Genomic DNA, 26,261 nt, shown 5'->3' with positions numbered 1-26,261 from the left:
TTAGCTTACTGGGACAACTTAGCTGCATCCTTAACAAGTCTCAGTAATCCTTTTCATGACCCAGTTCAGTTCTTCTCCCCATCCCACACAGTCACACCCCTCCTCTCTCTTACACTCCCCAAAGCACATGACTTTTCCTCTTTACCAAGCAGACGGAGAGCATCATTTGAGAAGGAAAGGATACGTGTAGGAATGTGACAGCAAAGATTCTCTCCTTGACCAAATGCACTCCAGCTATTCTGAGGTCTTTTTCACATAGGCCCTGACTTTGGGTCTTATGTTTGTCTCTGCACTGTCCAATTTTAGCAAAAATCCTGCTAGATCCGTTTAAGCCAGAATGTCCCATTCTCAGTAACTAAACACCCTTACTATCTGATCGTTTTCCACGTGATGTCTGATCACCCTGGCCTGCCGTCAGCAAGAATCCCCCCTTACTCCTGATGTTTTCTCTTACTGAATTTTCATTCATTAACCCTCCTGCTTGGCCATAAAGTCCCACTTACTCCTGCTGCACCTGGGGTTAAACCTAATCTCTCTCTCTCCCCAACTGCAAACCCCATTGCAGTGGTCCCTACACCTACCGCAGTAGTTCCATCTTGAGTAGTCTTTCCTACCATCTTCGACAAGTACTATGAATAATTTTATCTTTAACAGCATCAACAGGAAAAGGTCAGATGACTGCCTGAAATGAACCTGAACAAGTAAGTGTGAAGTTGCTCAGTCGTGTCCGACTCTTTGTGGCCCCATGGACTGTAGCCTACCAGGCTCCTCCATCCATGGGATTTTCCAGGCAAGAATACTGGAGTGGGTTGCCATTTCCTTCTCCAGGAGATCTTCCCAACCCAGGGATTGAACCCGGGTCTCCTGCATTGTAGCCAGACGCTTTACCATCTGAGCCACCAGGGAAGTCCCATGAACAAGTAAAACTGAGCTTAATGAACTCACCAGTCTAGAAACTGGCCTCTAACTTGCAAGAACAGGGGGAGATATATTGTTTTATTAGTGTACTGAAGTAGGTCGAACTCAGAGGGGTTAATCAAGTTCTCATTAATCAAGTTCTCACCAACTACTATTATACACCAGAATGATGATATATTCATTTAAGAGAGGCCCAAACATCAGGCAGAAACACTTATGTTAGCATGCCAACACAGTCTCTTTTTGTGATCAAGTGACATGAAGAACCAAATTATCATCAGAAGACCACTTTATTAATGTTCAATTTTAAAACAGTTATCAAGCAGAGTCTCTGATCCGTCAGTCTGACTGTTGAATATCCTTGAATAAACATAAGTGGGAAGTTAAACGATCAAAAGATTACTCTTGTGAGTATTGACCAGAACAAAGGAATATGAAGAATCTTAAAAAAGCAAAGGTAATGTGAAGCACTGTCTCTCACACAAGAGGGATGTCACCTAAAAGACCACGCAACACAGATCCAGAGGCATGTCATTCACATATTAGTACACAATTCACATGACCATTTGTCATAGCCCTGGCAGGATACTAAATAGAATATTTACCTTGTTTTTGCATTCAGAGTATATACTAGAGAATGTCCTATATCAATGCTAAAGAATGACATCATTCTTTTGTAGGGTTGCATAGATGGCACCAGTGGTAAAGAACCCACCTGCCAACGCAGGAGACCTAAGAGATGGGAGTTGGATCCTAGGGTTGGGAAGATCCCCTGGAGGAGGAAATGGCAACCCACTTCAGTATTCTTGCCTGGAGAATGGACATAGTAGCCTGGCGGGCTAGTGTTTATGGGGTCACAAAGAGTCAGACATGACTAAAGCAACTTAGCATGCACGCATAGCATTCCTTGCTTTATGTTCCTTAATTTGTTTAAGCTTCCAATTCAGAAGGCCTGGAGACTCTTAATCTAAACTCACCTTGTTTTCCCTAGTATCTTGACCAATTGGTTAATTCTTCTCTCTCCTCTATTTCTTTTCGACACTCCACTTACACCTTCCCTATGACTGACACATGTGTTCAAGTCTTCTCCTTGATCTTTTTTTTTTATTTTTTTTTTTTTATTTTTTTTTTCCAGTGGGTTTTGTCATACATTGATATGAATCAGCCATGGATTTACATGTATTCCCAATCCCGATCCCCCCTCCCACCTCCCTCTCCACCCGATCCTTTCTCTCACTAAAATAAAATCTCCCTTTTCTTTCACAATCAAGATGCTAGAAAGGATGATCTTTACTTAGACTCCCTTTCTCCACCCATTCACTATTCAATCCATTGTCGTTGGGCCTCCGCCCTCATCATTATACTGAGAATAAGCCAGATACAATCACCAGTGTCCCACTATTTGCCCCAAACAAGTTAATCTTTTTGTTTGGCTTTTTGGTCATTTGGCACAGCTTATGGGGTCTTAGTTCCCCAACTAGGGACTGAATCCTAAACCCACGGCAATGAAAGAATGGAGTGGTAACCACTAGGCTGCCAGAGAATTCCCCCAAACAATTTAATCTTAAAATCCAACTTATTTGGCCTCCTTATTGACCGTGACCCACTTGGAATTCTTTTCCAAACTAGATTTGATGACAATGCTCAGTCCTGGATCTCCTTGGATCTAGCTCTTTTTCCTTTCTCAGTCTCTTTTGCTAGTTTCTCATCTTTTCCAGGCTGTTGTAAGCCAGGATTCTGCCTTTGACCTTCTTTTCACTTTATTCTACACCCTCTTTAGATTGTCTCAGGCTTTCAACATTCTAAATATCCATATTTCTAGCCAATGTCTCTCTGAGTTCCACCCTGTGACCCCACCTGCCAGGCACTTCCATCTGGATGTCTCACAGCTACCTGAAACTCAACACTCAAACTCAAAACTCAACTAAATTTTTCAATATTTGCTTCTTACTGCCACTGTATCTGTTTTCCCTCTTTCTCCTTTGTCTTTCGTAAGTATTCAGAGACCTACAGTATCCTCAGCACCACCAAATGTATCTTTTTGTTAGGCTTGTCACATATATTTCCAGGATTCAAAAATCTGCTGCAATATCAAATAGCATTTGATGGACAGAATGAAGATGAAGCTATGTTGGTTTTCTCTTATGGAACCTTGCCAACATGCGGCTCCTGAGAAATTTTCACAGATCCTTTCCTGGACAAACGTTGGGAGTTCAAATCCTCCCATTTTGACCTTTTCTCCCGTGTACCCTCATCACAGCATTTAATCAGACAGTCACTCGCCTCTCAGATTTCTCAGGTGTGAGCCAGAAATTGGCCTCACATGTCATTCAAATCCATAGAGGTATTACTAAACTATGTGAGGTGAGGAAAGCTCCAGGCACACCACATTCATTTCCTTGGAGGGGAAGAAGGGAGATTCACAACAAATGAAGAACTTGCACCCAAAATCCCCGCTAAAATTCAAATCATGATCCTTTCATACTCTTGATGCTATAGGAGAATTAAGACAAATGTAACTGGCTTTTAATAATCTCCTTAAACTTTAGCTTCTTGTGTGATAGCTCCTCTGTTATCTTGTACCTTGTTACCTCAGCCAAAGCCTCCATTTTACCATCTCATTATATGATCATACCCTTTGACTAAAAACTCTACACTAACAAATCAACCATAGAAAAGCACTCCAAATACCAGAAAAAGCCACATTCACAGAGATTTCTGTTTCTGTTCTACTAAAATAGTGAAAAATTGTAAACTTTTCACTTGAAAAGTGAAAAAGTTTTTGATTGAAAAATTTTAATATTCAACAATATGATAATGGCTAAGTAAGTCAGGAAACACCCACTCAAAAGAACTCTCATACTCATTAATAGCTGTAATTTGAATTAACATGAGACATTCTTAGGTCAGAATGTTCAGCTGAAAAAAAAAAAAATGTCCAAAATGGAACATATGGATGGACAACTGTCTACAAAAAAAGTCTCTGCACAGAAAAAACTTTTTAAAATGTAATTAAAATATCAATAGTTTTATTCCTATGAAGAGATTTTTTAGTAATTTAGTTTTTTTCTTCAAATCAAGTTTTCTATAATGAACATTTGTTACTTTCATGAGGAAAAAAATAAAGCAACTTTTTCAATGTGTTTTCATAAAATCCCAGTCTGCACAATAAATAGATTAACTTTAGTAGTAGTCTTGAGACCACTGTCTTTGAGCCAAAACCCCATACTGGAGTAGATGGAAACTTCTAAACTGAGTCATCTTTCTTCTTTCTCCAAATAGCAAAATGAACTGGCCACCAAGTGTTTTAACAGTATGTACAAAAAACCTAACATCTGGCAGTAAGACACTGAGCTTTTCATCTCACCGTCCAGAAAGGATGCTTGAGGAATAACTGAAAAATATCAGAGACTGAATAATTATCCAATATTTTCTTAATCATACCAGGTAGTTCTCTAAAGACTGGAAAAATACTGAAATTTTTATTTTTCAATCAGCACCCCAAGTAAGAAAACACAACTCTGAAAGATAGTGAAGCTACAGCAATTAGCCCAGCCATGTTTACTACTTTGCAGAATTAGTTTACCTGCCAACCTCAATCTGCCAGGATTCTCCTAATTTTTTAAGTGTGAATTGTGGCAATTTTGCCACAGAAGCTATTGGGCAGTCTGTCAAGAAATAACTGCTACTGTCCATTACATTCTGTCTTTCCTAATGGAGTTATTGAGGAATATTTCAGGTTTTTAACATTTTTAAATTGACATGTTTATTGATTCTTGCTTTCTTTATGTGCATTATACACATTGCTGCCATTGCATATCAAAATGCCAAACGTTACAACTCAAAACTCACCATCACAGTAGGTAACTTCCTTCGGTTATTAGCAAATGTCACCAATGCAACTGAATAGCAAGTATTAAAATAAAATGTCTTTAGATCTTCTTGATAATCTAAGACTATAATTAAATGCATTAGTAGTACTTTCTGACAATGAAGCCCTTAATTTTTTTAATCCAAAGTAACCTTTTCTACAATTTCTTAGCAAAAGTGGAAAGAAACCGCAATTAGACTATCAGGACCATGTTATCATCATCATCTTCTTTTAATCCAAAACAGTGGGTGATATAAGAGGGAAAGTTCTAAAGTTCTTTAATTGAAACTAATTCCTATCAACCTCCAGCAACTTTAGCAAAGCTCAAAATAGCAGATAATAGGATGATTAATGCTTTAATCCCCTAACAAAAGGATGTTGAGCCTGCTACTATTGCCCATTCCCTTCTCAGAATTTATTTTTGTTTTCCTTGATTCTCAACAGTTGCTTTTAAATGGGAGAATCATGGCTAGCCCAGCAATGTGCTACTTAACAACAAGAGGAAATACAGTTCAGGAATAAAGCTGAAAGGGCAGGGATTCTATTAGAATCTGAAAACGGTTCCCTTCATCTTCATGGTGCTGTGGTATTTGCGCGATCAGTCACTTCAGTTGTGTCCGATTCTTTGCGACCCTATTGACTGCAGCCCACCAGAGTCCTCTGTCCATGGGATTCTCCAGGCAAGAACACTGGAATGGGTTGTCATTCCCTCCTCCAGGGGAGCTTCCCGACCCAGGGATTGAACCTGCATCTCCCGCACTGCAAGTGGATTCTTTACCCACTGAGCCACCTAGGAGTGATATTTAATTTGTATTAAATGCCCCATCACTTAGTGACTTTCTCTGCTTCTGCAGTCTTTATCAGCATCCAAGTGCATATATTATGTGCCTAACATACTAGCTGAGAAGTGAAATGTAAGATGTCCTTGCCCTCACAGAGTTTATAATGCCAAGTTGAGATATATGACTACTTAATATATATCTATGAAAGATTAGAAAGTATATGACTCAAACTGATCCTACGAGTGTGGGGTAGATTATTAATAAGATAGAAATTCAGAGAAGGAAAAGTTAAAGGGGTTCTTGAGTGATCTCCGAAAAGCTGCTCAGAGAATGTTGAATAGGACAGCCTTGAAAGACAACTTGAGCTTGAGTGAGTGGGAAGGAAGGGTCTGTGCTAATCTCTTGTAAGATCTATCACTCATCTCACTTTGTCTTTTCTTGTTTTCTACTTGTGTGATTATCTGTAAATTTTTTAGATAAAAGAGACCTCAGTAAGGAAAATAAATACTGGAGAAAACCTTGGGGAACTCATAATCTTAACCCTTCTTTTCTCACATGATGTGAAATTTGAGGAATTGGCCTGGGTCAAGAAAAAAGAATTTTTGGCAGATGGTCAGTAGGTCCAAGGAGATGCTAAAGAAGCATATTTGTGACCAGCTGATGGTGACAAGTGTTTCTTTTTAATGTTTCAGTCTTTACAAAGGACTTCATAAGTCTCCACATCCTACCCTTCAACATTAGTCTTAAGTAACAGCCAGCTCTAACATTCTAGTCAGGTCCACAGCCTTATTTATATAAGACATATGACAGGCAAGCTAGCCCAGTTACTAGTACAGGTTAAAAATATTTTTCAATAGGTTCTTAGGGGCCAGAGGCTACAGAGCAATTGAAAAATATGAAATAAATATACCAGTATAAACTTCTAAATATAGTACATCACCCTCTCAGACCACCATACAAAATAGTATCTTTGAGCATGCTTTGGATTTTGCTTTGTTTTGAAGTTTAAAATGTTGTTCTTAAGGATTTTGCTCCTCTGATTTGATCCAACACTTCATATTAAAATAAATTTCTAACCTGGAAAAACAATAGCCCTAGTTTACTCTCAAACAATTTGGTTCCCAGCATTTATATGATGGAGCTTCCATCTCTGCTCCCCAAACTGTAACCTGAGACAAGTCAGTTCTTTGCAAGCCACTTGATTTTCTCAGAATGTCTCTAAAAAGTTCCCACCACCACACCCAAAACAAAACAACTTTGAAATTCTATTCATGCTTTCTCTTGCCCTTGGAATTGTTTATGGCAAATTGATTTCTCTCTTTATTACTAAGAAGAGAAACAAAAGGATTATGAAGCTCAGAAAAAGTTTTCCAAATTGGGATACCGCAAAGCTGTATATTCATTTTGGTAAAATGAGTATTTTACCATTTCTCCCTAGAATCCAGGGTTCTTCTTTGATTTCCATTATGATGGTTTACAGTTCCGGTTCATTTTCTAATTCTTTTCATTGCAAATACTGCCCTGAGCTTCTCCCTGCACTAGCCTGGAATTATCTGTATGAGGATATCAAAGTCATCTCCTGGAGGGCTGGAGCAAGGGATGGTGGTACACTCACTGAGTTACAAAGGTTGTTTCTGCTTCACTGAAAATTAAAAAGGGAAAATCGCAAGGTTGCTGTTGAAAACAGACCCTCAATCAATGTTACCTCCCCATAGCAGTTAATAATTTTAAAGTCTTTTGGCCTATCGTTACTCTTTGGCTCTTCACAGCAACTTTGTGGTAAATGTGAAGCTCAAGATAGAAATTTCCTCGAGCTGTGGGTTTACTTTTCAGCAGAACTGGAGTGCTCAAAATCTTCACTCCCCGGCTGCTACCACCATACCCTGCTGCTTGACGTCAGAGCCAAGGCCCCAGACAGCCACAGAAGAGTTTCCTAAGGATCACGAATGTCTCGAATCACAAAGGACAGCCCTATGATGCTACCGGTGGCCTGGTGGACCTGGAACTCCAGCCTCAAGGCCAAGATCAACAAAACAGCATAAGCATGTGGAGACGCAACACACTGTTCTTCTCTCTAGGTCTGAGAGGGGTATGGGTATGGGGCACCCATGAGAGATGCCAGCTCGTGGCACAAATAGTGTAATAAAGCTATCTTTTAATATGTTCTATTCATGTTTTACTGGTAAAGGAATGCTGTGAGGCAGGTATTTAGGGTTTGTGGAGTAAGGAAACAAGGATGGTGGGTTTATACTTGCACACTCCTCATGAAGGGTCCAGGTATCCAGTGTGGTGAGAAGTCCAGTGACTTGTGCAAGGCTACACAAACATCAGGAAAGAATCATAAACAGTAATAATAGTAAAAATAATCCCTCCTCTCTGAGCCTTCAATTCTTAACATTTACAAGTATTCTCCAATTGACAAAGCATGTCATCAGAAACAGAGTAATGTGAATTAATTTCTGTTATTAATAATATGTAGAGCGCTTTGAAACTATAAGACCTTCATTACCATGTAATCATTTTTTTCCTAACATCACTAAAATGAATATTGGCAGTGTCAACCTCATTTTTCAGATGAGGCAAATAACACACACTTAGGCTTATATGTTGATGAATAAGAAAGGACTAGAGATGATGATCAATCTGATGAATAGTTGATGTAGAAGAAAGAGAAGTAGAGAGTTTGAATGCCTTTCAAAATTTTTTCTGATTTTGAAAGTTCCTTGTCTTTGAAAGTGTCATTACTTAAATCTAAGCCAAAGGCCTTGATGATTTCTAACGGGAAGGAAGCGTATTGCATCAATCACAGAGCAATGTTCTCCAACTCAAAATCATCTTTAATTTTACAGAAAGTGAATGAAACACTCTTCTCTTTTTTTGACTTGAACAAAAGTAAAATCTCACTAAATTATTCTTCTCTTTCTCCATTACTTTCATATTTGTTCATCACATCAGTGATTGGAAGCACACTAATTCTTTTTCTCCCAATTTGATCCTGGATTAGTGACTAGTCTGCTTTGGAAAGAAAAAAGTTCAAAATATAAACAATGTATTCTAGTTGATTATAGATGTTAAGATTATGCATGTAAGCACCTAATATGAAAACATTATTTCTATATTCATTCAAATAATGCTCCTTCCATAATGGGCATCAGGAATATTACCAAGTTTTTTATTATATGGATATTTTGGTTAAAAATCAGAAAAATGTCAATGGTAGTAAGTGAAACAATCAACCTACTGAAAAATCTTTCACCAGAAGTGGTAAAATAGCCATTGCTCATACAGAGAGGATATATAACACAACAAACATTTAGAGGAGTAAAAAAATTCTACTCTGTTAGGAGTGGATTTGGTAATCTTAATAGGTCCGTTTTTTGTTATGAGGATTTCCGATTCTGTCTCCTTTCCTTGTACTTTGAAAATAAAAAGATTTTTTTGTCAGTCATCTGTGATGTGATTGCTAGTCAATCAAGTCATCTGGCCCCAAATGACAAAGTGATCATTCTTGTGGTTTTTTTTTTTTTTTTTTTTTAATTAGTTGGAGGCTAATTACTTCACATCATTTCAGTGGGTTTTGTCATACATTGATATGAATCAGCCATGGATTTACACGTATTCCCCACCCCGATCCCCCCTCCCACCTCCTTGTGGTTTTCTGCAGCTTAGTAAGGAGCAGGACTCTCAGACCTATGCAGGAGTGGGGGGAGGCATTTCAGAAATCATTTCCAAGTGAAGCCTGGTATAATATCAACCTTTTTTAAGAGTCATTATGAAAGGTCAGCAGAACAAATGCCCCTGAAGTGCTGAGGCAGAGAAAAGCATAAGCAGTTCTCGGCAAATGCCCTCTACTATTAACCAATGTACACCCCTGCCAAAGGGACATTCCTCAACCAACACTCTGGACAAGTTAATCCTGCTCCAGAGTCACCCATGGCTCCCTATTGCCTGCATAACAAAAAGAAGGCTTAGATGTAAATATCCTCCAGGGCTTAATCCTACTCTTGTAAATATTATTCTACACATTTCCTCTTCTGTATATTCACCACTCCTTGGCTTTCCCATGTGTTGGCTCAACATGTTCTACCTGCTAAAATGGCCCCTTCAGTCTGCTACTTTCCTTCATGATCCGGCCCAAGTCATAACTCCTATAGTCTCCTTCAACTGCCCCCTTTCATAATCATCTCACTTCTAAGTATTTGCCCTCACTCTTCATTGGTCATTCAGCATATGCTGCCTCCTTTATCCTAAGGTTATAACTTTAGTGTAACTTTACTGGAGGTAAGGGCTATTTCTCAAGCAACATTTGTCCTATATCCACCATAGTGTCCAGTACATGGGAGTCATATTACACATTTGAGTAGCCCTGGAGTATACAAAGCTCCCTCAAGGCAGCTCTCAAGGTAACCAAACTCCCAGCAATATTATCACTGGACCCCACTGTCCTAGCCTCACTCTTGGGAATCCCCCAAGCCATTCACCCACTGCTCTCACCTTTAACTCTCTATCTGCATTTTACAGATGAAAAAAATCAAGACTCAAAAAAGCTGCTCCCCCTATATTTATGGGTTTGTCAGAACCTGAAGGCAAGCCCTGGTCTTCTAACTCCAAATTCAGGTATCTTTCTACTTTATCATGCTACTTCCCTGAGAAGCATTCACAACATTTTTGTGTATTTGGACCCTGACTGTCAGCACTGCCACCAACTCCTGTAATCTGTTAGGGAAAGATGTGTGTATGTGTGCATGCACGTGCATTTGTGTATGTGTTGTGTCAATAACTGAGTGCGGTGGATAAAAAAACACAGAAGTAGTAAAGGTATAAAATAAAAACAAATAAAGGTTATGACACTTAGGAGGTTCCAAGTTCTAAGCCTGAACCGATTTGTTATATGTTCTTGGGCAAGTCATCTTTCTAAGCCTGAGTCCATTAATGTCAGATTGAACAAGATAAACTCCAAAGTGCCGTCCAGTTCTAACATTCTGTGATGCCCTGTTTAGCTCTGGAAAGAGGTTATGCCAGAACCTTATCCCCTTCCAAGCCAGCATCAAGACATGAAGTAGCTCTTAATCCATGTACCATACTTACACTCTACATGCTGTCACAGAAGAAAATGAAAGTGTCAGTCGTCCAGTCGTGTCCAACTCTTTGTGACCCCATGGACTGTAGCCCGCCAGGCTCCTCTGCCCATGGAATTCTCCAGGCAAGAATACTGGTGTGTGTTGCCATTTCCTTTTCCAGGGGTTCTTCCTGTTCCAGGGATCAAACCCGAGTCTTTCACATTGCAGGCCAATTCTTTACCATCTGAGCCACAAGGGAACAGAGGAAGCTCATATCAAGCCTGTCTTGATGCTCAACCCACAAATGCTCCCCTTTTAGCTCTGCTCCAAATCCATATTTGGTGCCCCAACCCAGGGCAAATATGATGTGATTCCAAACCCACTTGTCCTTCATCCCTTAGTCCAAAATAAGAATCCATAGATCTGTGAAAAATGGCACCACACTTCTGACCATAATCAATATCTAATCAAGAAAGATAAAGACAATTGTTACTCAAAGTGCCAGCAGATATCAATTGAAATTAAAGCTGAGGCACCAAAGTATCCTATCACCTACACTGGAATTTTTTTGTAAAGAAAGATCATTACATGTCTGGAATGTTTTAGGCATAGGTGGTTCTGTTTAAAGCAGGAATATGGACTTAGCTATAAGACTGTTACCACCTTTCATAAATTCTGATTCTAGAGCTTATATGTGAAAACAATATGAAACTCTAAGCTTGGAAACTGGATTCTAGTGAGAATTAGCTGTGTAAGCAGGTGGAACAATTCACTTAATTTTTTTGCACTCAATAATCTCATCTATGAGATGAGGAGAGTGAGTGATGGGAGGAGATATTAAAGTAATGTACATATATAAAAATTGGTCATTTAAATTCATCAAATGCTATTGATGAATTTAAAACAGCCTCTTCAAAGAAGTTTTTTTTTTTTTTAATTCAAGCTGAGTTTTGACTGAGCTTTATAGGTACAGGACAGGGATGTTAAACAGTATATTCAGTGAGTACAACTTTTAAGAACTTAACCACTAAGCTTAATGAGTGTTACTCATTCATGCCCAGATATCAACCTGAATCTTTACCATGATTTTAGATAAGTGGTACCTCTCTCTGGGATTCTGTCTGAAAGAAAATAATAGCCCAAAAGTCTTCTTTCAGAATACTGTTATGAGGGTACATGAAGCAAAGTCACCTGCTATGAACTCCAATTGTAAGTCATGACCTCTGGAAGGGCTGGGAGGAAGCTCAGCATAAGTCAGAATAACAGACTCTCTTCCTGTATTTCTTACTGACCATTGGATAAAGAGTCATGAGTAACAACTTGTTCTTTCTCATCTTTATTCAGTTGTAAAGTGGAGGTAAAGCCACAGTCAGGGGCTCTTTTCCCCACAGGCATGGGCAGAAAAGATCCATCTTCATCTCTCATGTGATTCCCAAATGGCCTGCAAGAGTTTTCTTGTTCTGTTTACAAATTAAAACCAATTTAGCAGCTTAAAACACAGTCCCTATTATTTCAAAGTTTCTGTAGCTCAGGAGTCAGTGCAGCTTAACTGGGTTTGAGGTCCGGGTTTACAGGCTGAAATTAAGGTGTTGGCTGGGCTGCATTCCCATCTGGAATCTCAACTGAGAAAGAATCTGTGTCCAAATTAATTCAAGCTGTTGACAGGTTCATTTCCTCTTGACTGTACTACCAAGGGCCCTGGCTTTTTACTATGTATTGGCAGGAGGTCACCCTCAGGTCCTAGAGGCTACCTTCCATATGGACTTCTCCAGCATGGCTATTTACTTCATCAGGCCCACAAGAAAAGTCTCCAGCCCCAATCTACTAAGACTGAAGTCATATAATGTAAGATAATTACAGGAATGACAATCACCTTTACCATATAAATAACCTAATCATGAGAGTGATAACTCATCATCTTGCCAGATTTTATTGCTTAGAAGCAAGTCATGGGTCCTAGCCACAGTAAAAGGTGGAACATGGAACAAATCTGTGAACACCAGGAGGTTGGATTTCCTGGGGGTCATCTTACAGTCAGTCTGTGCTACTGGCCCCCAACAGTGAAATCAACCATGAAGCTCTACAGCTGAAACCCTCCATTCTTACCACGGAATTTCTTCCTCACCATTTCTCAATCACCGATGCTTTCACAGTTGTTCCTACAGCCCTGAGACTTAAAGCCACTCATACTCACAAGAGGCCCTGTCCATTCATTCTGCAAATTTATCTCCTAAGTCAGACGCTATGCTTGTGTGGTGGTCAGAATAATGCCACATGGATACACGTACACACAGCAAAAAATATGCCCAGGTCCTAATTTCCAGAATCTATGAATATGTTTGGTTAAATGTCAAAGCGGAATTTAGATGGCAGATGGAATTAAGTTTGTGAATCAGCTGACCTGGAGATGGAAAGATTATCCTGCATTATCTGGGTAGGTCCAATTTAACCACAAGGATTCTTACACATGGAAAAGAGAGGCAGAAGAGAGTGTGTCAGAGTGATGCAATGTAAGAAAGACTCATCCAGCCCCTGCTGGCTTTGAAGATGGAAGGAAGGCACAAGCCAAGGAATGTGGGAAGCCTCTGGAATCTGGAAAAGAGAAGAATGTGGAGCCTTCCCTCAAGCGTCCCAAAAGGAGCTCAACCCTGCCAACACCTGACTGTAGCCTAGTTAGCTTAATTTCAGACTTCCGGTCTCTAGAACTATAAGATAATAAATTTGTGCTGTTTTAAGACACTAAGTCTGTGGTGATTTGTTACAGCAACAATGGAAAACCATTGCCGCTAGGATCTGGGGACACAAACATAAAAGAGGCGTGATTCTTGCCCTCAAGAAGCTCAGAGGCAAATGGGATGGGAGACAACATAGATAACCTCAGAAGAGGGGACAGAGCGGCCACTAGCCTTAGCACCAAGGTCAATTTCCCAGTACCACTTAACCACCCACAGTCTACTCCTCCCGAGTCCACTGTCTAAGCTGCTTGTGGCTTTGGGGCAAGAATTTTCCCTTCAGTAATGCAGAGGTGGCAGTTTCTGCCTCACATTTAAAAGAGGAGGGGAAAAAAAAACCCAACAAGGTTTGACACATCCAATTCAACACACAACTATAGAGAATTTTATTAAGTGCCAAGAACAGGAGATACACAAATGAATAAAACAGATCTTCACCCTCAGAGATTTTAAACTCTTAAAGAAAGCAGACACATATATTCATAAACTTAATTCCATGATACGTGCTGTAACAGAACTATGGATATGATCCCTTGGGAATACAGATAAAAAGGAATTAATTATGCTGAGAAACGGAGGGAATGATATAAAGTCCCAGGAAGAAGGTAACCTGTGAAATGGATCTTGAGGAGTCATTAGGAGGATGACACGTAGATTAAAAAAAAAAAAAGTAAAGCAGAAAGAACAAGATGAAAATGCACGACAAATAAAGGAACACATTGCATTTGAGAAACCTGCCCAAAGCAGTTAGAACCTGGGATACAAGCAAGGGGAAGAACTGAGGGGATATCAAATGGAGACTGACGAGGCTGGAAGGAGCCAGTGGAGAAAGATCTACATGTCCACAGGCATGGACCTGAAGGCCCATAAGGGACCCCGCCGTTCGGGGCATCATCCCACATCTGTTTCACATTTACTCTTGTCACAGTATGGACACTGGGCTGAAGGGAAGAAGAAGGAAGTAGGGGTGCCTGATTGGAGGTCAACCATGAACCGGGAGAAAAATTAGGAAGACCTGACTTAAGGCAGTGAATGAAGAAATAGAGGGGAAAGGGAGATTTTTGAGAGCGATGTTTGAGGTTTGAGCAAATGAACTTAATATGGGACATAAGGGAAAGGAATTAGAAAGAATTCCTTCCATGTTTCTACTTAGGTGACTTAGCGGGAAGGGATGGTGTCTCTGATTCAGTTGCCCTAGTTGACACATAGCTGTAAACTGATCTAGGGAAGGCAAGTGAAGGCATGGGTTTTAAGAAATGATAATGGATTAAATTATTTCATAACAAAAGGAGGATCAGTCTGAATTCCTTTAGGGAAGGAGCTATATAAATTTGAACTGTGTTATCTTTAAAAGAAAATTTCTGTCAAAAGCTAATCAGGCTAGGATTAATTGGCTTTGTGTTATCTGAGAAATTTATCAGAGACTGATAAGTATTGACTAGAATCTAGTGGCTACTTCAAATCTAGAGCATCCTAATGTCAATTATAACAAGGTTTCATCAATGTAGAGACAAATAGAAAAGATGAAATGCAGCATTATTTTAGCTGCTATAACAAAAAATGTTTCAATTAATTTTACTTACATCAATTACCAAAATAATCATCTTCTATGATTTAAAGGGAAAGGGTTGGGAAGACAGAGAAAACTAGAGAGTGAAATTTCTCATGGGAATTACCTATAATGTGTTTTTAAATCTGAGATTATGGAGACTGGACAGTTCACACTTAATGCCTCATTGATCATCTCTGTTCCCACTTCTCTTTGTTAAAATGTCCACAAGTGTGTGCTGACTCAAATGTTCACATTTATCTGTGCAAATGTATGGCTGAACCTTGATTTTTCTCTGGTTTGTTTTACTGTATAAGCAATGACAAGATTACTATTAACTAGAAAGTTAACCGTGTAAGGTCATAATTTCACTGATCCTACTGAGAACTGAAGAAAAGCCCGACATTCTGGAGAAACCAAAGCTCGTTTGTCATGTGAATGTGGTTGTGAGAACACAGACCTTTCTCATCAGCACGTGAAACTCAAAGGAGCATTTTTGTAAATTTGCAAGCTGAGAGGTAAAGAAGAGAAAGCCTGGAAGGTGAGCGTGTTGTGTGTGAATGCTACAAGATCACAGAGAGAGACGACGCAACTTCTCTGCTGACGGAGCTCATCTCAGAAAAAGACCCTTCAGTCCCCATTCATCTGACCCGTTCTTCCCACTGACTACTGTTTACTGTGCTCCTGGTGGTGGTCGTGATTTAGTCGCCAAATCGTGTCCGACTCTTGCGACCCCATGGACTGTGGCCCGCCAGGCTCCTCTGGCCATGGGATTCTCCAGGCAAGAATACTGGAGTGAGTTGCCATTTCCTTCTCCATACTGTGCACCTACTATGTGCCCACCTCCAGGCTACAGTCACAGAATACTTTCCACCGTCATTATCATTATCACCAAGAATGTGTACGGTACCCACTCTGTACCTGGCCAACTGCCCTTATACCTGTGGAATTAACAGATTGGAATTTAAGTAAGTAAAGCTACAAAACCTGAAGCACAAACCTAGTGTTACTGTTATTTTTAAATTGATTCTTTTTTCTACAAAGTAGTCGCTCTCCTCTCATCACAGCCCAGCTGGCTGCTACTAAGTAGCTGGCAGCTCATCACACACGTGTGTGACATTACAAATACCTGCGTGAGGGAGAAGAGTAGAAGAGTTTGCATCTCCATAGTCAGCATGGATCATGCTTGAAAGATGAAATTTGAGGCTCAAAGAAATGCCATGTCTCCCCTATGCTGAATTAATCAGTCAGAGGAGAATTCGACCCAGGCATACATCTCCCAATCCCTTCCTAGTCCAGAGTTATTCCCACAGTTACTCCACCTTGTTGAAAAAAATCATTTATTTGGGCTTAAAAGTGGATTGACTTAGAACTATTAAGCGAATGAAAACTCCCGTGTTTGCCTGCCTCTGAGCTGTAGTCTAACCTGATACAGTTTTCCACTGATAATGCAAACACATGACCACCAGCTATTTTTCCAGCCCCAGGAAAGAGCTAGTGTCAATGTTTTCATCCACTCTTACCTGGTCTGAGAGTATAATATCAGGGTTGGTAGAAAGTAAGAAGAAGCTTTGTAGTGATGGAGAAAGACTTTTCAATGTAAAACTGACCAAACTGTAAATCAAATCTGTGCACCTAACAACCTAAAATAGTCAGTGGACCAGCAGTATTAGCATCTCTTGGGAGCTTGTTAGAAATGCAGGATCTCAGGCCCAGGTGCCCATCTACTGAATCAAAATCTGCACTTTAACAAGATATCCAGGTGACTCACATACACATTAAATTGTATGAAGCACTGTCCTAGACCGGGTGAGCACCAAGTCCCCAGAGCGTCCCAATTCCAGCGAGACGAAAGCCTGAGAGCTGAGCCGAGTCCGCAGCCTCCTCAGCTCTTAGCAGAGGTGGGCAGAGCCTGACTTCTTCAAAGCCACTGGGCCAGCTGCCTCCAGTCACGCACAGCCTGTCCACTTACCCTGGCGTGCCACATAAACACGGGCTTGTACTTCTTGCATGTACATAAGAAAAGGTTATGTACTTTACACGTACTCTCTGCATGAGAAAGATTAAGGACTGTTCTAACAACTGAGTGAATTTGAACAAGTGTTGGAAACATGAGTTCAATTTTGTAGGGTGCTTTGATGTCACAAAACATGCCATAAAATCATCAAGGGGTTATTTTTATCCACACTAACAGGACACACTGGGATTCCAGAAGGCACGCAGCTGCTGCTTTGTTCTGAGGACTGACTATTTGGTATCCCAGAAGGGCAGGATGATATCCCAATCCCAGTACTCTGTGACAGCGACTTTTGGAGTAGGTTTGAGGCGCCTCTCTTTATCTGATGGGAAATTATCTGACAGCCATTACACTGAGTTATAACATGACGGCATACTCTAAGAATGAGAGGAATCGAGGCTTAGAAAACAGCCCCTTACCTTTTCCTATTGAGAAAATACCTGCAACTTACTTTTTCTCTGGAAATACTTGATTTTACATGCTTATTAGAAAGGGAGCATCAGTATAAATAAAAGCCTGTCAGCTTCTTTGTAATGCAAGGCGCTCCAATGCAAGACATTTGGGGCACTTAGCCATCTTCAGCCTCAGCACAACCCAGGTACTCTCGACCTACCTCATGCAGTCCCGCACAGCTGATGTCAGCCATACTTAAATTTAAATCAAATTAGTTGAAGCTTAAATTTAAATATAAATTAATTTAAATCAAACAGGATAAAAAATTCAGTTTCAAATTAGCATTTACTATATTTCAAGAGTTCAGAAGTCATATATGAGTAATGACTACCACAGTGGATATGCATATATAAATTATTTCCACTATCACAGACAGTTCTATTGGAAGGTGCTACTCCAGGCTGTCCAAATAAAGTATGTTCCACCCCTAGATTCTTGCAGGAAAAGGGTCAAAGGGCCTTTGTTTATCATATGACTATTTTTTTTTACTTCATATTACTGTATTTTTTAATTTGATCTGCACTTTTTGTGGCATTTATTTCCAGGCCATAAGTTTTTGTCTCTTCAGCTTCTTCTGGGATGTCTTTTTCTTCTGTGCAACCTCTTCTGGTTTAGGAACAACCTGCTCTTTTTCAGTAAGGATCACCTCAATGTGGCAGGGAGAGCTCATGTACGAGTTGACCCGATCATGAGCTCTGTGAGCCCTGGGCTGCATCTCAGGGGCTTTGTCCACCTGGATGTGCTCAGTGACCAAAGATTCTACATCTAAGCCTCTAGGTTCAGCATTACTCTCTGCATTTTTGAGCATGTGCAGTAAAACTCAGCACTCTTTTTGCACCACTAACACTGCATCCAATGCCACTGTTAGGCCTGGGCACACCTACCAACTCCACGATTGTAAGGATGGAATGAAGAGTGACATCCTTCAGATGTTGTCGTTGTTCAGTCACTAAATCACATCTGACTCTCTTGTGACCCCATGGACTTCAACAGGCTCCTCTGTCCTCCACTGCCTCCTCAAGTCTGCTCAAATGCATGTCCACTGAGTTATGAGTTTGAGCAAATCCTTCAGATGCTTGGTGGCTTTTTAGATAGGCACATCCTTCATGGCCGGGGAAGTTTCACGAGTGTTTTTAATGTGAACATGAAGAACCTATTGATTTGTATGATTTTGTGGGGTTTTCTGGGTTAAGTGAATAGTGAGTCATGTTTAGAGGTCACCTCAGACCACTTACCAGAAAAGCATCATATTACTATTCTTATCACAACCAACTGAAGCCCAGTAAGATAAAATTGTGAGCCAACCACACACTTACTCTCAAGAGCATCTTCCCTCTTGTCTCCACTCCCCAACCCCAGCATCAGGAGCTAGTGAGACTTCCTAGAACACTGTAGGAAGATTACTCCAGGAGAAACATAGTTTGCGTTTTCTAACCATGCCTCACATCCACCCTGCATGGTAAATTCTTAAAGCATGCCCACTCCATCCCTACATACCCAAAATACTCTATCAAAATGGCCACCATAAAAAGAATTATATTATGTGTGTTAGCTCATTAATTCTCATGAGGTCATCCATCTTACAAATGTGAATCAAGAGATATTTCTCTACCAGGCCCTGTGCCGGCACAGAAGATACACTGATGGATAAGACAGTCATGGTCTCTTTCCTCAAGGAACTGACAGTCTAGCAGGAAATAGTGAACAAGCTATTACAAGTCTGACACAGACAACACAGGGGAAGCAGCAAATGATCTAAGAGGAAGGTCTGACCTTGTCTTCTGGGTTAGGGAAGGTCTCCTTAGCAAGTGATGTTTGAGGTGAGGTTTGATAGATAAAATGCTAGTTAGGAAAAGAAGAGAGGAAAGGCATTCCAAGCAGTGGTAATGCCACGGCCCAAGGCTTTGAAGTTGGGAAGAACAAAGAATTGAAAGAGAATCGGTGTGACGGGCTCCCAGAGACTGAGTGGAGAGGCACAGAGACAAGGGGAAGAGAAAACGTGGAGGTCACTCAGGCTGCAGAGAACAGATAGGAAGGGAGTAAAAATGCATTCACAGAGATGATGTCTGAAATTCTGCACAGGATCAAGGGCTGGGATGAAGGCACAGTAAAAGTGAGCAGATTAACGAAACATCTGGACCAGAAGAGAATCAACAGGCCCTAAGACTGAAAGGCTATCAAGAGTGAGGAAGAGAGAGGAGTTTTAAAATGATCCCAGATTTCTGAGTTCCAGGACTGTTTGGAGGGTAAACTGGCAAACACTGTAAAAGGAGAATGTTGCAGAGATCAGGGTATTAAAGTTAAGTTGGAATTAAGATGGAATTAACAATGTCTGTGAGACATAGTATAAAAGGGGGTGTCTGAGTGGCCAGCAGTTATATCCAGGGGTCACCATGAGGGGTGTAGATGAGACTGAAACCCACGGGGTCAATAGGATCACCTCAGGAGAGAGCGCAGATTAGGAAGAAAGGAAGCTGAGGCCCCACAGAGCCCCACAAGGAGCCTGAAGCACATGGCCGGCTGCAGCTGCCTTCAGGAGACCCACAATCTCATCAGTGGTCCACTCAGAAATATCCAAGATTCAGTCTCAGCAATCAAGCGTCTGCAACTGGCAAGAGACTGTCTTTCCGAGGTTTTCTGAAAGCTTTGACACATTTGAACACTTTCAGATCTTCATTTCTGTCGCTGGCTTAAAGCAGAGTGCTCAGTTAGGCTTCTGGCGGCTCTGCTCCAGGAGAGCAGTCTTCCCTCGATTCCTTGAGCTGCACTGCCTCCGGGTGGCCACTGCCTGACAAGCACTCACCCTGCTCTTTCTGCTGGTTTGAGATCCACAAACCTTAAGGTTGCCTTCTACCCAAACAGCTATTTTAAGCTCCTTTCACGGTCTCATTGAGCTTGAAGTGCAACTGGGCAGGAAGGTAACTGAAGTATAACCGACCAGCAATCGCTGATTTTTTTCCCTCCTCTCTTCAAATATTTTTGTAATACAGGCAGGAACTGTTACAGAGACAGGAAGTACAGATGACAGGAGAGCTCATAAATTGCTATAACACCATGGACATGTTCCTACTAATGACATTAATCTTATTTTTAATTTATTTATATGTAGAGTTTAATTAACTCGTGGTAGCTTTTCTTCCCACTAGCATTAAACCAAATTCCGGGCAACAAAATATATTTAATGGCTGATAAAATAAACCAACACAGTTGTTTTATTTTCCATTTTCAGAGTCAGTTACAAGCATTAAAATACAGAAAATTGTTTTAACAGTAAATAGAAAACTAATTCATAGTATACTTCATAGATAATTAGATAAATAGATAATTCATGTATTTTTTCCCATACTTTTCCTTTCACAGATAATATGTAAAATTATGGAAAAATAAGATATTTTGCACTTTCAAGGATAAGCTAAGTTATGATGATGGTGTCCTCTGAACAATCCTATCTAAGAAAATAGTTTTCAATTTAGGTTAAATGTAAACCACAAAAAGTATTTAATACTAATTTTTGTTTTTGTCCAAACTTCCCAATTATATATCGCATGAAGTAATTCTAAAGGTTCTAATTTTCTGAGAATTTCTCATTGACAAGAGATCAAACACCCTTGTGTTACGTGATATTCATTCACTTTAAGAGAGATGAAACTCAACCAAAGACAAATTTTAAAGCAAAATTAAACAGGAAACACAATCATAAAACAAAAGAACCGTATGATCCATGTGCTTTCTTAATTATCTCAGTTTCTTTCAGTTCAGATGTTTATAAAAACATATCTTTGGAATATGTTTGGTCTTCTATCAGACACATGCCCAGACGTTTTATTTCTCTAAATTCTACCATAATTATTGAATAAACCATAGGTGAATGAATATGGAGAGTGCCGGACTGTGTAGCACGAGACGATGAGTGATATAAAACAATTCTTGATCTTGTATTAACTTGAAACCTGACTACCAATGTATAAATCAATTCAAAGAGAAGATGGGAAAGCACTCAAAATTATACATCACGCAAATCTAAATAAGTATTATTCTCACAATAGAGTTACCTCACCAACATGATTGTAGAGGAGAGCTCCATCACAAACACACATGTACAATCTGACCAAATAGATAAAATAAATTAGATGAGGAAGTACACCCCAGAAGTTAAAAACGTACGGCCACTGCAAATTTAAGACTCAGCTTTGAAACTTCCCATTAACTTTCGGTTTGAAGATTGTTTGTGAGGCAGCTTAATCTTATTTTTTTTTTTTCATCACAATTGTCTGATTTTCTATCTTAATTCTCAGAATGAATATGGAGCAGCAGCCAAACAGAGAACAGAAGTCCAGATCGCCAGCGGCACCTATCTGAACACTGTTGTTCTGTGCAGAGAGCAGGGATGTGTGTCCGGTCGAAGCACACAGTAAATTACGTGGAACATCCAACCCCCAAGTGTCCTGTGCTGCCACGTAGGGAAACTCCAGTGCATTTCTGAAGGATCTCTTTGCTCAGGAAGGTTTAAGCAAAGTTCAAAACAAAATCTGCTCCCCCGTGGATAATCTTAAATCAAAATCAGGATGCCACAGGCTTGATTCATGAGCCTATAAAACCCTATGAGTCCTGACACATACAGACACAGTCTTGGATTCCCAGCAACCCTTTTGCTCTTTCTTCTAACGACGTCAAATTTCCTTGGGTGATCATTACATCCCAGCAGTTTGTACAGGAAAAGTAGGATCGCAGAAGAAATTTTAAAAGCCCTTCTTACAGAGAAATTAAAAGACTCTTGCTCCTTGGCAGAATAGCTATGTCAGACCTAGACCATGTTTTAAAAAGCAGAGACCTCACTGTGCTGACAAAGGTCCATCTAGTCAAAGCTATGGTTTTTCCAGTAGTCAAGTATGGATGTGAGAACTGGACCATAAATAAGGCTGAGTGCCAAAGAACTGACGCTTTCATACTGTGGAACTGGAGAAGACTCTTGAGAGTCCTTTGGACTATGCAAGGAGATCAAACCAGTCAATCCTAAAAGAAATCAACCCTGAATATTCATTGGAAGGACAGATGCTGAAGCTGAAGCTCCAATAATTTGGTCACCTGATGCAAAGAAATGATTCATTAGACAAGACTCTGATGCTGGGGAAAATTGAGGGCCAGAGGAGAAGAGGGGCGAAAGAGAATGAGGTGGTTGGATAGCATCACTGACTCAGTGGACATGAATTTGAGGAAACTCAGGGAGAGAGTGATGGACAGAGAAGCCTGGCATGTTGCAGTCCATGGAGTAGCAAAGAGTTGGACCTGACTTAGCAACTCAAGAACAGCATTTGTTTACAATTTGTAACAAATGTGAGTGCATTTGTTTACAATTCCTGCATGTTCTCTTAGATGTTTATCGAAGAACAAATCACTAATATCAGGATCTAGACCACAGCCAAAGATCCAAGTTCCTGTGGCTCTGTTTTTGTCACACAAACTTTGAGATGATCTGCATCAGCAACCACCCTAGAGGAGCTGACAGTGACCTCTCATGGCAGTGGCTTCTAGAGACAACACCTCACGTCTCCCCAGTTCAACTCTGTACTAGCCAGCCAGGCTGCCTTAACAATATACCACAGTCAGGAGGCTTAAGTAACATAAATGTATTTTTCCACAGTTCTGGAGTCTGGACGTCCCACAATCAAACTGCCATCGGGATTGGTAACTTGGGAAATTCCTCCACTTGCAGATGACAGTTTTTCCATGTCTTCACATGGCATTTTCTCTCTGTGAGTGCATGAAAAGAGAAAGTTCTTTATCTCTGCACTTATATGGACACTAATCGCATTGGACTAGGGCCCCACCCATATGACTCACTTAACTTAATTACCTCCTTAAATATCCTGTCTCTAGATACAGTCACATTGGAGGTTAGATCTTCAACATATGAATTTTTGGAGAACACAGTTAAGTCCATAACAAATTCATGTTTATTGATAGTCTAGTAGAAGAAAGATATGGCACTAGACTCAGGAAATACAAAAGTAAAGATATTTTCCCTGGCTTCAAAAAGTACACAACTTAGTAAGGAGATCAATGTGTATATAACTATCTAGGACCCAAGTCAGCTGCAAAAGTACAGATATTAGAATCTAAAAGAGTGACAAAATGCTCTAGAATAAAGGGACCATGGATGAGTTTAAATAAAGGGTGTGATATGGCTTTGTGCCCTTTAGAATGACCACTCTGGTAACAGTGAGGAAAATGGACTGGGATAGAGACTGAAGCAAAGAGGAAAGTTAGAAATTTCCTATTAACCTAGAAGATGAAGAAAGAAAACTGGAACTCTATCAGAGAAATATGATTAAAGGCAAGGAAACAGATTTGAGAGACTTTTAAATAATAAGGTCAAGGAAATTGGGGGAAATTAATGGCTTCTATCACAAAGAACTTCTGGGGAGCATTACTCTATTTTTCACTTTTCTCAGTCCACTCAATTAGCATTTCCACATCTCCTTGATTTATAACTCTGTGAGCAGATGTTGAAAAATATCTTTAATTCAATCTAACTTGCTTTCTAACATATTCTGATCACCTTTCCCAAGTACACTTTAATGTTACAAATTTAAACATGCTAGACATTGTCACTGGATATTGAAAATAAAGATCTATTAATGCAAATCTAACAGCCTTGGATATTAATATATTCCTTAATATATATTTAGGAATTATATCTCAGAGACTACCTGTAAACTCTAGACATATAGTATTCTCAAAGCCAGTATTAGCTGGGCACTCTTTGTTCTCCTTTTGTGGCCGTGATACACCACCATTCTTTTGGGCACCCAGATCATGCCTTGGAATCATCATGAACCTTTCCTTCTCCCCAAATTCTTCACCCAGTAAGTCACAGAGACCTGCAGGCCTTCCTTCAGATTTTAAAGTGAAATCTGTTGCTATTTAGTCGCCAGGTATGTGCAGCTCTTTTGCAACCCCATGGACTGTAGCCCACCAGTCTCCTCTGTCCATGGAATTCTCCAGGCAGGAATACTGGAGTGGGTTGCCATTTCCTTCCACGGGATCTTCCCAACCCCGGGATCGAACTTGCTTCTCTTGTATCTCCTGAATTGCAGGCAGATTCTTTACCACTGAGCCACCTAAAATGACTTTATCAGTCATCTTTCCCTATTTCCAGGGCCAATCCTCAGCAGCACCAGAATTATTCCAAGCCATTCTGCTGGCAACAGCCACATGCCTTCCAAAGACATGCTTCCATTCAGGCACTCAGATGAGGGCTTCCCCTGACCCAAACAGGCAGACCTAGTACCTTCTCTTAGAAACTGTATCACAGTTATCTGTATGTGCCTCCCTCCACCTAGAAGATGAGATTGTTAAGTGCAAGAGTCGTATCTTGTTCAAGCAAATCCACACACATGCTTTGGACCTGTATATACTTTGTGGGTTGAATTAATTGCTTAAGAGACTCCTTATGTGAAGAGAGTTTACATTAGTGATTGTGTTAAATATAGTCTTACAGGAATATATGCTGTTCCCCCACTCATATGTAAAGTATTTAACTGCCAGGCCAGGGTGTTCCATTTCTCTATACTTCAGAGAATCTAAGGCAATGCCTTAAAGTTAGTAGGTGCCTACATGGTAACTTGTGTTTGATGTAGGCAGCATCTTTCTACTCAATGCAGCACAAACTGGAACCAGGTTGCAATCAAAACACATTTCCCTATTTCTATATTATAAGCTTCATTCAAGAGATCATTTAAGACTACCATTTCTCAGATACTCCTCCAGAATCTATTATGCTAACATGAAGTATAAGCTGGCCCTTGAATCTCATTTGGCTTCTAACACTGCTTTGTGTGGAAGCACAGGGTGATAAAGGGAATTTAGTCATTACAGGAGGTTAGAAACCAGACTTTAAAACTGAGTTCTGTAGCCAAAGCCAACTATTCCTCTTCTGTGTTACTTGAAATGCTATCTTGCCCAGGTTCCTTAAAAGCTTTGGCATCAACTAGCTGCCAAATTTCAGGTCTCCTGATCACTGCAGGACCAAGAAGTTAAGCTATGGGAGTAAAAAATAAGCCGTGTTCTCACTCCACTTTCATTCCATACTCCAAAATGACAATGTTTTATTTATATAGGTTGTCTTACTGAGAGAAGTCAGACATGGAACAATGGACTGGTTCAAAATTGGGAAAGGAGTACATCAAGGCTGTATATTGTCACCCTGCTTATTTAACTTCTATGCAGAATACATCCTGTGGAATGCTGGGCTAGATGAAATACAAGCTAGAATCAAGATTGCAGGGGAAAATATCATTAACCTCAGATATGCAAATGACACCACCCTTATGGCAGAAAGCAAAGAGGAACTGAAGAGCCTCTTGATGAAAGTGAAAAAGCAGAGTGAAAAAGCTGGCTTAAACCTCAACATTCAAAAAACGAAAATCATGGCATCCAGTCCCATCACTTCATGACAAATAGATGGGAAAACAATGGAAACAGTGGCAGACTTTATTTTCTTGGGCTCCAAAATCACTGCAGATAGTGATTGCAGCCTTGAAATTAAAAGACACTAGCCCCTTAGAAGAAAAGCTATGACAAACCTAGATGGTGTATTAAAAAGTGGAGACATTATTTTGCCAACAAAAGTACATATAGGCAAAACTGTGGTTTTTCCAGTAGTCCTGTATGGTTTTAAGAGTTGGACCATAAAAAAGACTGAGCGCTGAAGAATTGATTCTTTTGAACTGTGGTATTGGAGAAGACTCTTGGAGTCCCTTAGACTGCAAGGAGATAAAGCAGTCAATCCTGAAGGAAATCAATCCTGAATATTCATTGGAAGGACTCATGCTGAAGCTGAAACTCAATACTTTGGCCACCTAATGCAAAGAGCTGAC

The 26,261-nt window shown here is 40.2% G+C and overlaps 1 protein-coding gene and 1 pseudogene across 1 annotated transcript in view; both read right to left on the bottom strand.

Annotated features, from left to right (window-relative positions):
• ZPLD1 (zona pellucida like domain containing 1) overlaps window positions 1-26,261 on the bottom strand; it is a 405,680-nt gene that overhangs the window by 246,279 nt on the left and 133,140 nt on the right. The window lies entirely within an intron of this gene.
• LOC122687390 lies at window positions 17,918-18,590 on the bottom strand (annotated as a pseudogene).

The sequence above is a fragment of the Cervus elaphus genome, chromosome 31 (genome assembly GCF_910594005.1).
Source record: "Cervus elaphus chromosome 31, mCerEla1.1, whole genome shotgun sequence".
Taxonomy (NCBI): Eukaryota; Metazoa; Chordata; class Mammalia; order Artiodactyla; family Cervidae; genus Cervus; species Cervus elaphus.
The sequence above is the reverse complement of the archived record's forward strand: the minus strand, read 5'-3'. Positions and strand labels throughout refer to the sequence as shown.